The sequence below is a fragment of the Silene latifolia genome, chromosome 11 (assembly GCF_048544455.1).
Source record: "Silene latifolia isolate original U9 population chromosome 11, ASM4854445v1, whole genome shotgun sequence".
In the NCBI taxonomy this organism is placed as follows: domain Eukaryota; kingdom Viridiplantae; phylum Streptophyta; class Magnoliopsida; order Caryophyllales; family Caryophyllaceae; genus Silene; species Silene latifolia.
Genome location: NC_133536.1, coordinates 93,554,016 through 93,565,161, shown reverse-complemented (window position 1 = coordinate 93,565,161; position 11,146 = coordinate 93,554,016).

Here is an 11,146-nt window from a genome sequence, read left to right as displayed (position 1 = left end):
GAAAATGTGGAAGTGTATGTCGTGACTTGAAGAGTGAACATGTTGGTGTTTGATATAAGTGATGATGACGGTAGTCATATACGAGTTTATAAACCCTACCGTGATTACGATGATGATAATTATGGAATTGTTGAGTTATAATATGAAACATAGCTTGTAATAATTCACATATGCCTTGTCTATTAGTTGAAAATTTTCGCTGCGTAATAATTGATTTGTGTAAAATGATTTACTTATGATTGAATGTGGAACATGATAGATTATTTGTTATGAAGAATATGCGATTATATGTTATATGAAAGAATGAACTAATGCTAATTTACATGTTTTAAGTTGAATGAACACAAATTTGGTAGTAATGTATAAAGTAAGTTAAGTGTAATATGATGACGTGATTATGTTTATGAAAGATTCGGTAGCAGGTAACCCGAGTTGAGTAACTTGAGTAACGTAATGTGACGTACACCTTATTAGTTGAAACGATATGTTATGTTTGAACAATTGTGGTAATGCGTGAACGAGTGTGATAATTAGTGCCGAGTTCCAAACTTAGTTTGGAATCGACACGCGATGTTGTTTTTGCAGGAATCTTCGATTTACTTCGTATTTCTGACCAAGTACTTAACTATACTTGACCGAGTGCGAGTGCTTACTCGACCGAGTAGACCTCACTCAATCTAGTTAGGAAGCTATGACGTCGGGATGTGGAAAAATTTCTGCAGATACTCGACGAAATAGCGCCTACTCGATCGAGTACCCTAGGCACTCGATCGAGTAGGTTACTGTACAGTGAATCCTACGGGTTTCTTAAAACCCCTATTCTTTCTATTCCTTTTCATTCTCCTTCTATATTTCGATACCTAAGCTCTCAAACCCTCATAATCTCTCATATTCTTGTGTTAGTAGTGGTTAATTTGGGGTTATTTTCTTTGTTTGATTTCGTTTCTTCATTTTACTACTCAATCAAGGTATGCTTTTCTTCCTAATTTACATGATTTATTGATTTGGATGTGTTGGAATAGTTATATAATCTGAAATTTCGATTCATATGGATAGATTGTTGCTTTTAATTGTTGAAATATGATCCACATGCCCTCTTTCTTTGATTGTTGGTGATTAAGTGCTGTAAATTAGACTAGAAATTGCAAAATTGAAATCGAAAATTTTAGGGTTACAAAAATTGAAATTGATTTTTGATTGTTTTACATTGATTAGATGATGAAATTGAGTACCATACCTTGTATATGACATGTTGAAGGATGAATTTTGATGGTTTTCACCTTAAAAAGTTGCCTTAAAACTCCGTCTTAAAAGTGCCTCAAATGGAAATTCGTGATTTAAATGTGGAATTTGGTGTTGTATATAACTGTTTAAATGAAGGTTGAACTTCAATATGATAGCAGTAGTGTTGATTCATGAAGAATATGTCAAAATAATTACAGCTGTAGAGACCGTCTGACAAGTTTAACTGAGTTATTAGTTTTAATATTGAAGATGATGATAATATGTCCTAAATTACTTTGCCATGAGTATGTACAAATGACTCACATGTTATTAGGTATGCGTAGAGAGTAACATTTGAATTGTGCTAGGATGTTAGGATTGGTCGGGAAAGATGTGTTTAACATGCTGAACCTTTCACAATTGTTGGATATAAGTTGCTAAAATCTGAGTTTGCATAATCAAATTGGGAATCCATTGGTAAATGTGTGTACCTAGCTGAATATTCAAGGTTTAATGTAATGATTTAAGGGCTTCACATGTCGACTTTGTTGGTGAATTTGCGTACTTAACTGAGTATGTAAAGTCCGAATTACGTGAAGTATATGTTTACATGTTTATACAAGTTTGTTTAAATCATATGCCGAAACAGATGCCGAGACCGAACGTAGGGACCCGTCAGAGTAAACGGGGGAGGGTTACACAGCCTGAGACTGGGGAGGGGAGTGGACCCGTGGTACCTGTAGTTCCGGAGTACCCTTCTGTTGTTTTTGTCGATTTCAAACAGAGAGAGCGTTTTGTAGATTTGCAAAAACGCAAAATGAGGCCGACGAGGTGTATAGACACTACATTGTTGGAGGATTTGGGAATAGAGACGGATGTCCGTCACATATTCGAGACTTTGGGTTTTACGGGTTTGTACAGGCTGAGGAAACACTCTTATCCTTTTCTTACCTTGGAGTTTATGAGCTCCTTTAGCTATGACCCAGCTGCCCAGACCGTTGAGTTTCGGTTGATGAACACCAGTTTTCTGTTGACTATGGATCTGTTTGCGTCTCACCTTGGGTTGGCCAAGCCTCCCAAGGATTCTATCACTGACATTCCTGCTGAGTGCGGTGTCTGCCGCCTAATGCCTTGCTTGACTGGAAAGCCAGCTCCCACCTCAAGCAACATGCTGATTAATGATGTTCAGCATGTTACCTTGAGGGTCTTTCTCCGTTCTCTTTCAAACCTCCTTTATGACAGAAAAGATATCAGTAAACTGAATAATCATGAGGTATTGCTTCTGATGTCTTACCTCAACCCGGAGCGGACCAGGAAAGTGGTCTTTAATGCTCCTTCCATCGTCTGTGCTGCCCTTGCCTTGATGGCTACTGCTTCTTCGCGGTACTTGAGCTGTGGCGCTATCGCCACTCGGTTAGCTGAAAAGCTAACCTCCTTTGAGGCTTCTTCAGAGTATGTGCCTCTAGCTACCCCAGTACCGACTATGGACCGTGACTACTATTTCGACCTGAAATGGTTGAGACTTTGGCTGACGGTAGCCTTGCTTGGAGGGTGTGGGGCATGAGTTGGATGAAGATTCCAGCTCCTGAGCACCTCCCACTGACGAAGCCTTTGGAGCCGGCGGTTGTGGCTGTGGACTCTAATGATGAGGAGGAGGAGGAGGATGTTGATAGACCCCGCCAGCTGCAGACCTACCTCATCAACGACACGGTTCTCGATGTGATGCTAGAGCCGACGAAGGGCGAGAACGCGGCGGTTGTGGTGGTGGAGTGACCCAGGTTGGGGAGAGGACCCCGTCGAGTGAGGGAAAGGGCCTCGGAGACTAGGCCACAGCCGGTAGCACCTCAGCAGCAGCAACGTCCTTTGCCGTGCTACCCTTATCTTGCCACCCCGGAGACGCGATCCAGCTACTTAGCAGAGAGAGTGTCATCTACCTTGACACTCAGGAACATGCACGAGATGGCGTACACTCAGGGGATAGGGACCGAGGGACCGCATCCGGTTTGGTGGAGTGGAGTTGGGGACTATACTGGGGTTTTCCACTCCTACGGGGTGGATCAGTCGACGTGGGGGACACCTCAGTCCTTCGCCTATGGTGGCTTGACCCCATGGTACGTGAGTCCGTGAGCCGGGGCAGGAGTTGATGCGGGCATTGGTTCATCAGGAGCGGGTACGTCTGGAGGCGGTGGTGGTGATGATGAGGTGATGGTTGATCAGCAGCAGCAGCAGCAGGAGGAGTGATGCTCCTTGTTCTTATCCTTGTTTATGGTCGTTGGTAGTAGGTGTGGTAGTATGGTTAGATTTTGGTAGTTGTTTTCGTTGAAACCTTGGTTATGGATATGTATTGTTGGCCATAAGGCCGAATTTGTTACTTAACTTTGTTGCAGAATTGATTTCGGGGTCGGGAAATCATCTCGACTCAAGTATGTGACGGCTATGTATATATATGTTGGTTTACGACAGGTTTTATAAGGCATTTGACCTGTAGGTACTCGACAGAGTACCCCCATACTCGATCGAGTAGCTACAAGTATGACATATTTGATGCATTCTGATCTCGGGCTACTCGATCGAGTAGCCAAGACACTCAATCGAGTAGCATGGCACTCGATCGAGTACCACTACTTACTCGATCGAGTAGCACTGTTACAGGAAGTTTTCGAAAATTAAAAGTGTGCAATTGTTTTATAATTGCAAGTTTGATGTTTAACGTGGTTGTTAGTGCTTAGTAACATCTTTGAACCGTTAATTTCATATGTTGGAAGTCGTGGTTGAGTTTTATATGCATATTTGTCACAATTAGTGAAGCGGTGATAGTTTCTTATTATTTTAATGTTGCATCCGCCCTATTACTATCTATTTATCAGAGTTACATCTTTTCATACATTTGTGCATACCATATTAACATGCTTTATCGACGGTGGCTAGTTATTCCGGTGGTTTGTGTATGATTTCGAATTTAACAAGGATATGCTTGGCGAGTAATGTCCATAACAAATAATATGGTTTTCATTTCATGTTACGAAGCAAGTAATAGGTAATATGTGTTGTAATGTTTGGTGGTGAACTTCGGGGACGAAGTTCCTTTTTAGAGGGGAAGAGTAATGTCGCAAAGTAAAAAGGCTGATTTTGAATTTATGTTTTTGTTTGTCTATAATGTTTTGTTGTTTAATTACAAAATTTTCTAGTACTTTGATCACATTGCTTATATGAAGTGTAAGTGGTTACTTTAGTTCATTAAAGTGAATGTGATGGTATGTTTTAAAGGATGGTCATGAAGAGATAGTTATGGTGCAATGGATCGTAATTGAATCGCGTGGTTAAGTAACATGGGGGTTTTAGTTGTGCAACATGAAGTTGATATGAGACATGTTTTGAGTTTATAGTTGTTATCAGATGATGAGTGATTGTTGTTCGTGTTTCGCATTACGAGGTTGATGTTTTATATAACATATAGAGTAACAGTTGATGATGATAATGTGTGTATGATAGGAGTAAGAGTCGTTACGAATAGAGCGTTAGGTAGTGATGATGATGACATGGGGGATGGTACTTCCGGGGAGTAATGATTCGAGTAGGAAGAATGGTGAGGTCGTGTTGTCCCGTGTCTTGTGCGTTGAGATAGGTGAGTTGAACTTCGGAGACGAAGTTCTTTTAAGGGGGAAGACTGTAATACCCGCCCTTTTAGAGACCCTTTGACCAGCGTTGACTGACCCTGGGTGCGGGAATAGTCTTAGAAATGCGTGCCAAAACTATCTTGAGTTACGTGTTAGGAGTGGTACTCGATAGAGTAGAGGCTACTCGATCGAGTAGCTAGGTTACTCGATCGAGTAGGGGGTCACTCGATCGAGTATGTTGGGTACTCGATCGAGTATCGAGTTTTCAGCGAGGGTTTTTAATCGCGTTTTGTTAAATCCGCAATTCATTTCCGCCTCATTCTTCCCATCCATCCAGTCGCCTCTTTCCCTTCCCTTCACAACAAAACCTCCATGGAAGCCCTTTGAAGGTCCTTGTGCCTTAGAAGAGCGTAGCTTGAGTCGGGTAGCGGTCTTTTGCCGGGTTTCTCCTTATAGGTATGTCATAATCATCATCACTATCCTCATCTTTGCAATTAGGGTTTGCTTGGTAGTAATAGATGATCGTGTTGTGCTTATAGGCTTTGCTTGGTTGCTGGTTATGGCATGTGTTGGCATGGATTGGTTGCAATTGCTTAAAGGTAGGGTTTCCCTACTCAGTATTAGTTACATAATGTGTGGTGATTGTGCTGTAATTAGTGCTTGTTGATTGGTTTCGTGACGGTTGTTGATTGATTGTCGTTGATGGATGTGATTGTTTGTCTCTGGTTCTCGAGATTCGTTCTCGGCTGAGTGGAGTCACTTGCGGGAGTGGCTTCACGCCCTAGTTTCGCCCTCCGTGGAACCCGCCACGGGAGGGGATGTGCACATTAATGGGACAGGGTTATCGCTCGGTATGATGAGCGGGGCTTAGGTGGGAACGGCTGCGGTCCCCCACTGGCAGGGCTGGTCCAGTGGACAGTCGGTGACGGAGATTGTTTGGAGTGGGTGCGATTGTGTGTGTGACTGATTGTGTTGAGTTGTATTGATAGTTGCTGTTGATATTGTTGTATCTTATCTCAGTACTGACCTTGTGTGGTTGTCTTGTTTGTTTATGTGTCTGCCGTGATCCCTTATGGTGAGCAGTCTGTCTTAGCAGGTGTTGATATGATTGATAGCTGGAGTTCGGGCAGGGATGAGTCTTCACGAGATTTGATAGTTATAGCGAGTAGTCTTTGAGTTGTATCTTAATATCATCAGTTGGTTTTAAAGCACTTGTAAAGTAACATAGTAGTTCTTTTATCGACATTTGATTATTACTTCCTCGGGCAACCGAGATGGTAACGCCCTTATATGCTAAGGAAGGCCTAGTTAAGGCTCCTCTGAATATGGGGGTGTTACAAAATGGTATCAGAGCGACGATTTTGGAACCTGTAACAAATGAACTTAATGAACGTAGTGAGTCTAATAAAATGAACCTGGTGTATGCATAATGGAGCCCCGCTGATGCTAGATTTTGGGTGAGTAGGCGCCCTCATTTCAAAATCTTGGCCCCATGATACTTAAGCCAGTCACATGGTACGGGAATGTGGAGTCCGTGTGTCTATGTGTGATGTGTGTGTTAATTGTGCCGGAGCTACCTCTGGTTAAGTCTTAAGGGGGTGTGATAGTGGTATTTGGGCCGTGTGTAGTAATCTTGGGTGGAATTAGTAAAGTTTTTGGCGTGATTAGTGAGCTTATACGATGGTTATGAAATACGTGATAAAGGTTTACGTGATTGAGATGCGTGAAAATGTGGAAGTGTATGTCGTGACTTGAAGAGTGAACATGTTGGTGTTTGATATAAGTGATGATGACGGTAGTCATATACGAGTTTATAAACCCTACCGTGATTACGATGATGATAATTATGGAATTGTTGAGTTATAATATGAAACATAGCTTGTAATAATTCACATATGCCTTGTCTATTAGTTGAAAATTTTCGCTGCGTAATAATTGATTTGTGTAAAATGATTTACTTATGATTGAATGTGGAACATGATAGATTATTTGTTATGAAGAATATGCGATTATATGTTATATGAAAGAATGAACTAATGCTAATTTACATGTTTTAAGTTGAATGAACACAAATTTGGTAGTAATGTATAAAGTAAGTTAAGTGTAATATGATGACGTGATTATGTTTATGAAAGATTCGGTAGCAGGTAACCCGAGTTGAGTAACTTGAGTAACGTAATGTGACGTACACCTTATTAGTTGAAACGATATGTTATGTTTGAACAATTGTGGTAATGCGTGAACGAGTGTGATAATTAGTGCCGAGTTCCGAACTTAGTTTGGAATCGACACGCGATGTTGTTTTTGCAGGAATCTTCGATTTACTTCGTATTTCTGACCGAGTACTTAACTATACTTGACCGAGTGCGAGTGCTTACTAGACCGAGTAGACCTCACTCGATCTAGTTAGGAAGCTATGACGTCGGGATGTGGAAAAATTTCTGCAGATACTCGACGAAATAGCGCCTACTCGATCGAGTAGGGTGGTACTCGATCGAGTACCCTAGGCACTCGATCGAGTAGGTTACTGTACAGTGAATCCTACGGGTTTCTTAAAACCCCTATTCTTTCTATTCCTTCTCATTCTCCTTCTATATTTCGATACCTAAGCTCTCAAACCCTCATAATCTGTCATATTCTTGTGTTAGTAGTGGTTAATTTGGGGTTATTTTCTTTGTTTGATTTCGTTTCTTCATTTTACTACTCAATCAAGGTATGATTTTCTTCCTAATTTACATGATTTATTGATTTGGATGTGTTGGAATAGTTATATAATCTGAAATTTTCGATTCATATGGATAGATTGTTGCTTTTAATTGTTGAAATATGATCCACATGCCCTCTTTCTTTGATTATTGGTGATTAAGTGCTGTAAATTAGACTAGAAATTGCAAAATTGAAACCGAAAATTTTAGGGTTACAAAAATTGAAATTGATTTTTGATTGTTTTACATTGATTAGATGATGAAATTGAGTACCATACCTTGTATATGACATGTTGAAGGATGAATTTTGATGGTTTTCACCTTAAAAAGTTGCCTTAAAACTCCGTCTTAAAAGTGCCTCAAATGGAAATTCGTGATTTAAATGTGGAATTCGGTGTTGTATATAACTGTTTAAATGAAGGTTGAACTTCAATATGATAGCAGTAGTGTTGATTCATGAAGAATATGTCAAAATAATTACAGCTGTAGAGACCGTCTGACAAGTTTAACTGAGTTATTAGTTTTAATATTGAAGATGATGATAATATGTCCTAAATTACTTTGCCATGAGTATGTACAAATGACTCACATGTTATTAGGTATGCGTAGAGAGTAACATTTGAATTGTGCTAGGATGTTAGGATTGGTCGGGAAAGATGTGTTTAACATGCTGAACCTTTCACAATTGTTGGATATAAGTTGCTAAAATCTGAGTTTGCATAATCAAATTGGGAATTCATTGGTGAATGTGTGTACCTAGCTGAATATTCAAGGTTTAATGTAATGATTTAAGGGCTTCACATGTCGACCTTGTTGGTGAATTTGCGTACTTAACTGAGTATGTAAAGTCCGAATTACGTGAAGTATATGTTTACATGTTTATACAAGTTTGTTTAAATCATATGCCGAAACAGATGCCGAGACCGAACGTAGGGACCCGTCAGAGTAAACGGGGGAGGGTTACACAGCCTGAGACTGGGGAGGTGAGTGGACCTGTGATACCTTAGTTCCGGAGTACCCTTCTAGTGTTTTTGTCGATTTCAAACAGAGAGAGCGTTTTATAGATTTGCAAAAACGCAAAATGAGGCCGACGAGGTGTATAGACACTACATTGTTGGAGGATTTGGGAATAGAGACGGATGTCCGTCACATATTCGAGACTTTGGGTTTTACGGGTTTGTACAGGCTGATGAAACACTCTTATCCTTTTCTTACCTTGGAGTTTATGAGCTCCTTTAGCTATGACCCAGCTGCCCAGACCGTTAAGTTTCGGTTGATGAACACCAGTTTTCTGTTGACTATGGATCTGTTTGCGTCCTAGTTAGGAAGCTATGACGTCGGGATGTGGAAAAATTTCTGCAGATACTCGACGAAATAGCGCCTACTCGATCGAGTAGGGTGGTACTCGATCGAGTACCCTAGGCACTCGATCGAGTAGGTTACTGTACAGTGAATCCTACGGGTTTCTTAAAACCCCTATTCTTTCTATTCCTTCTCATTCTCCTTCTATATTTCGATACCTAAGCTCTCAAACCCTCATAATCTCTCATATTCTTGTGTTAGTAGTGGTTAATTTGGGGTTATTTTCATTGTTTGATTTCGTTTCTTCATTTTACTACTCAATCAAGGTATGCTTTTCTTCCTAATTTACATGATTTATTGATTTGGATGTGTTGGAATAGTTATATAATCTGAAATTTTCGATTCATATGGATAGATTGTTGCTTTTAATTGTTGAAATATGATCCACATGCCCTCTTTCTTTGATTGTTGGTGATTAAGTGCTGTAAATTAGATTAGAAATTGCAAAATTAAAACCGAAAATTTTAGGGTTACAAAAATTGAAATTGATTTTTGATTGTTTTACATTGATTAGATGATGAAATTGAGTACTATACCTTGTATATGACATGTTGAAGGATGAATTTTGATGGTTTTCACCTTAAAAAGTTGCCTTAAAACTCCGTCTTTAAAGTGCCTCAAATGGAAATTCGTGATTTAAATGTGGAATTCGGTGTTGTATATAACTGTTTAAATGAAGGTTGAACTTCAATATGATAGCAGTAGTGTTGATTCATGAAGAATATGTCAAAATAATTACAAATTTGTAGAGACCGTCTGACAAGTTTAACTGAGTTATTAGTTTTAATATTGAAGATGATGATAATATGTCCTAAATTACTTTGCCATGAGTATGTACAAATGACTCACATGTTATTAGGTATGCGTAGAGAGTAACATTTGAATTGTGCTAGGATGTTAGGATTGGTCGGGAAAGATGTGTTTAACATTCTGAACCTTTCACAATTGTTGGATATAAGTTGCTAAAATCTGAGTTTGCATAATCAAATTGGGAATCCATTGGTGAATGTGTGTACCTAGCTGAATATTCAAGGTTTAATGTAATGATTTAAGGGCTTCACATGTCGACCTTGTTGGTGAATTTGCGTACTTAACTGAGTATGTAAAGTCCGAATTACGTGAAGTATATGTTTACATGTTTATACAAGTTTGTTTAAATCATATGCCGAAACAGATGCCGAGACCGAACGTAGGGACCCGTCAGAGTAAACGGGGGAGGGTTACACAACCTGAGACTGGGGAGGGGAGTGGACCCATGGTACCTGTAGTTCCGGAGTACCCTTCTGTTGTTTTTGTCGATTTCAAACAGAGAGAGCGTTTTGTAGATTTGCAAAAACGCAAAATGAGGCCGACGAGGTGTATAGACACTACATTGTTGGAGGATTTGGGAATAGAGACGGATGTCCGTCACATATTCGAGACTTTGGGTTTTACGGGTTTGTACAGGCTGAGGAAACACTCTTATCCTTTTCTTACCTTGGAGTTTATGAGCTCCTTTAGCTATGACCCAGCTGCCCAGACCGTTGAGTTTCGGTTCATGAACACCAGTTTTCTGTTTACTATGGATCTGTTTGCGTCTCACCTTGGGTTGGCCAAGCCTCCCAAGGATTCTATCACTGACATTCCTACTGAGTGCGGTGTCTGCCGCCTAATGCCTTGCTTGACCGGAAAGCCAGCTCCCACCTCAAGCAACATGCTGATTAATGATGTTCAGCATGTTACCTTGAGGGTCTTTCTCCGTTCTCTTTCAAACCTCCTTTATGACAGAAAAGATATCAATAAACTGAATAATCATGAGGTATTGCTTCTGATGTCTTACCTCAACCCGGAGCGGACCAGGAAAGTGGTCTTTAATGCTCCTTCTATCGTCTGTGCTGCCCTTGCCTTGATGGCTACTGCTTCTTCGCGGTACTTGAGCTGTGGCGCTATCGCCACTCGGTTAGCTGAAAAGCTAACCTCCTTTGAGGCTTCTTCAGAGTATGTGCCTCTAGCTACCCCAGTACCGACTATGGACCGTGACTACTATCTCGACCTGAAATGGTTGAGAACTTTGGCTGACGGTAGCCTTGCTTGGAGGGTGTGGGGCATGAGTTGGATGAAGATTCCAGCTCCTGAGCACCTCCCACTGACGAAGCCTTTGGAGCCGGCGGTTGTGGCTGTGGACTCTAATGATGAGGAGGAGGAGGAGGAGGATGTTGATAGACCCCGCCAGCTGCAGACCTACCTCATCGACGACAC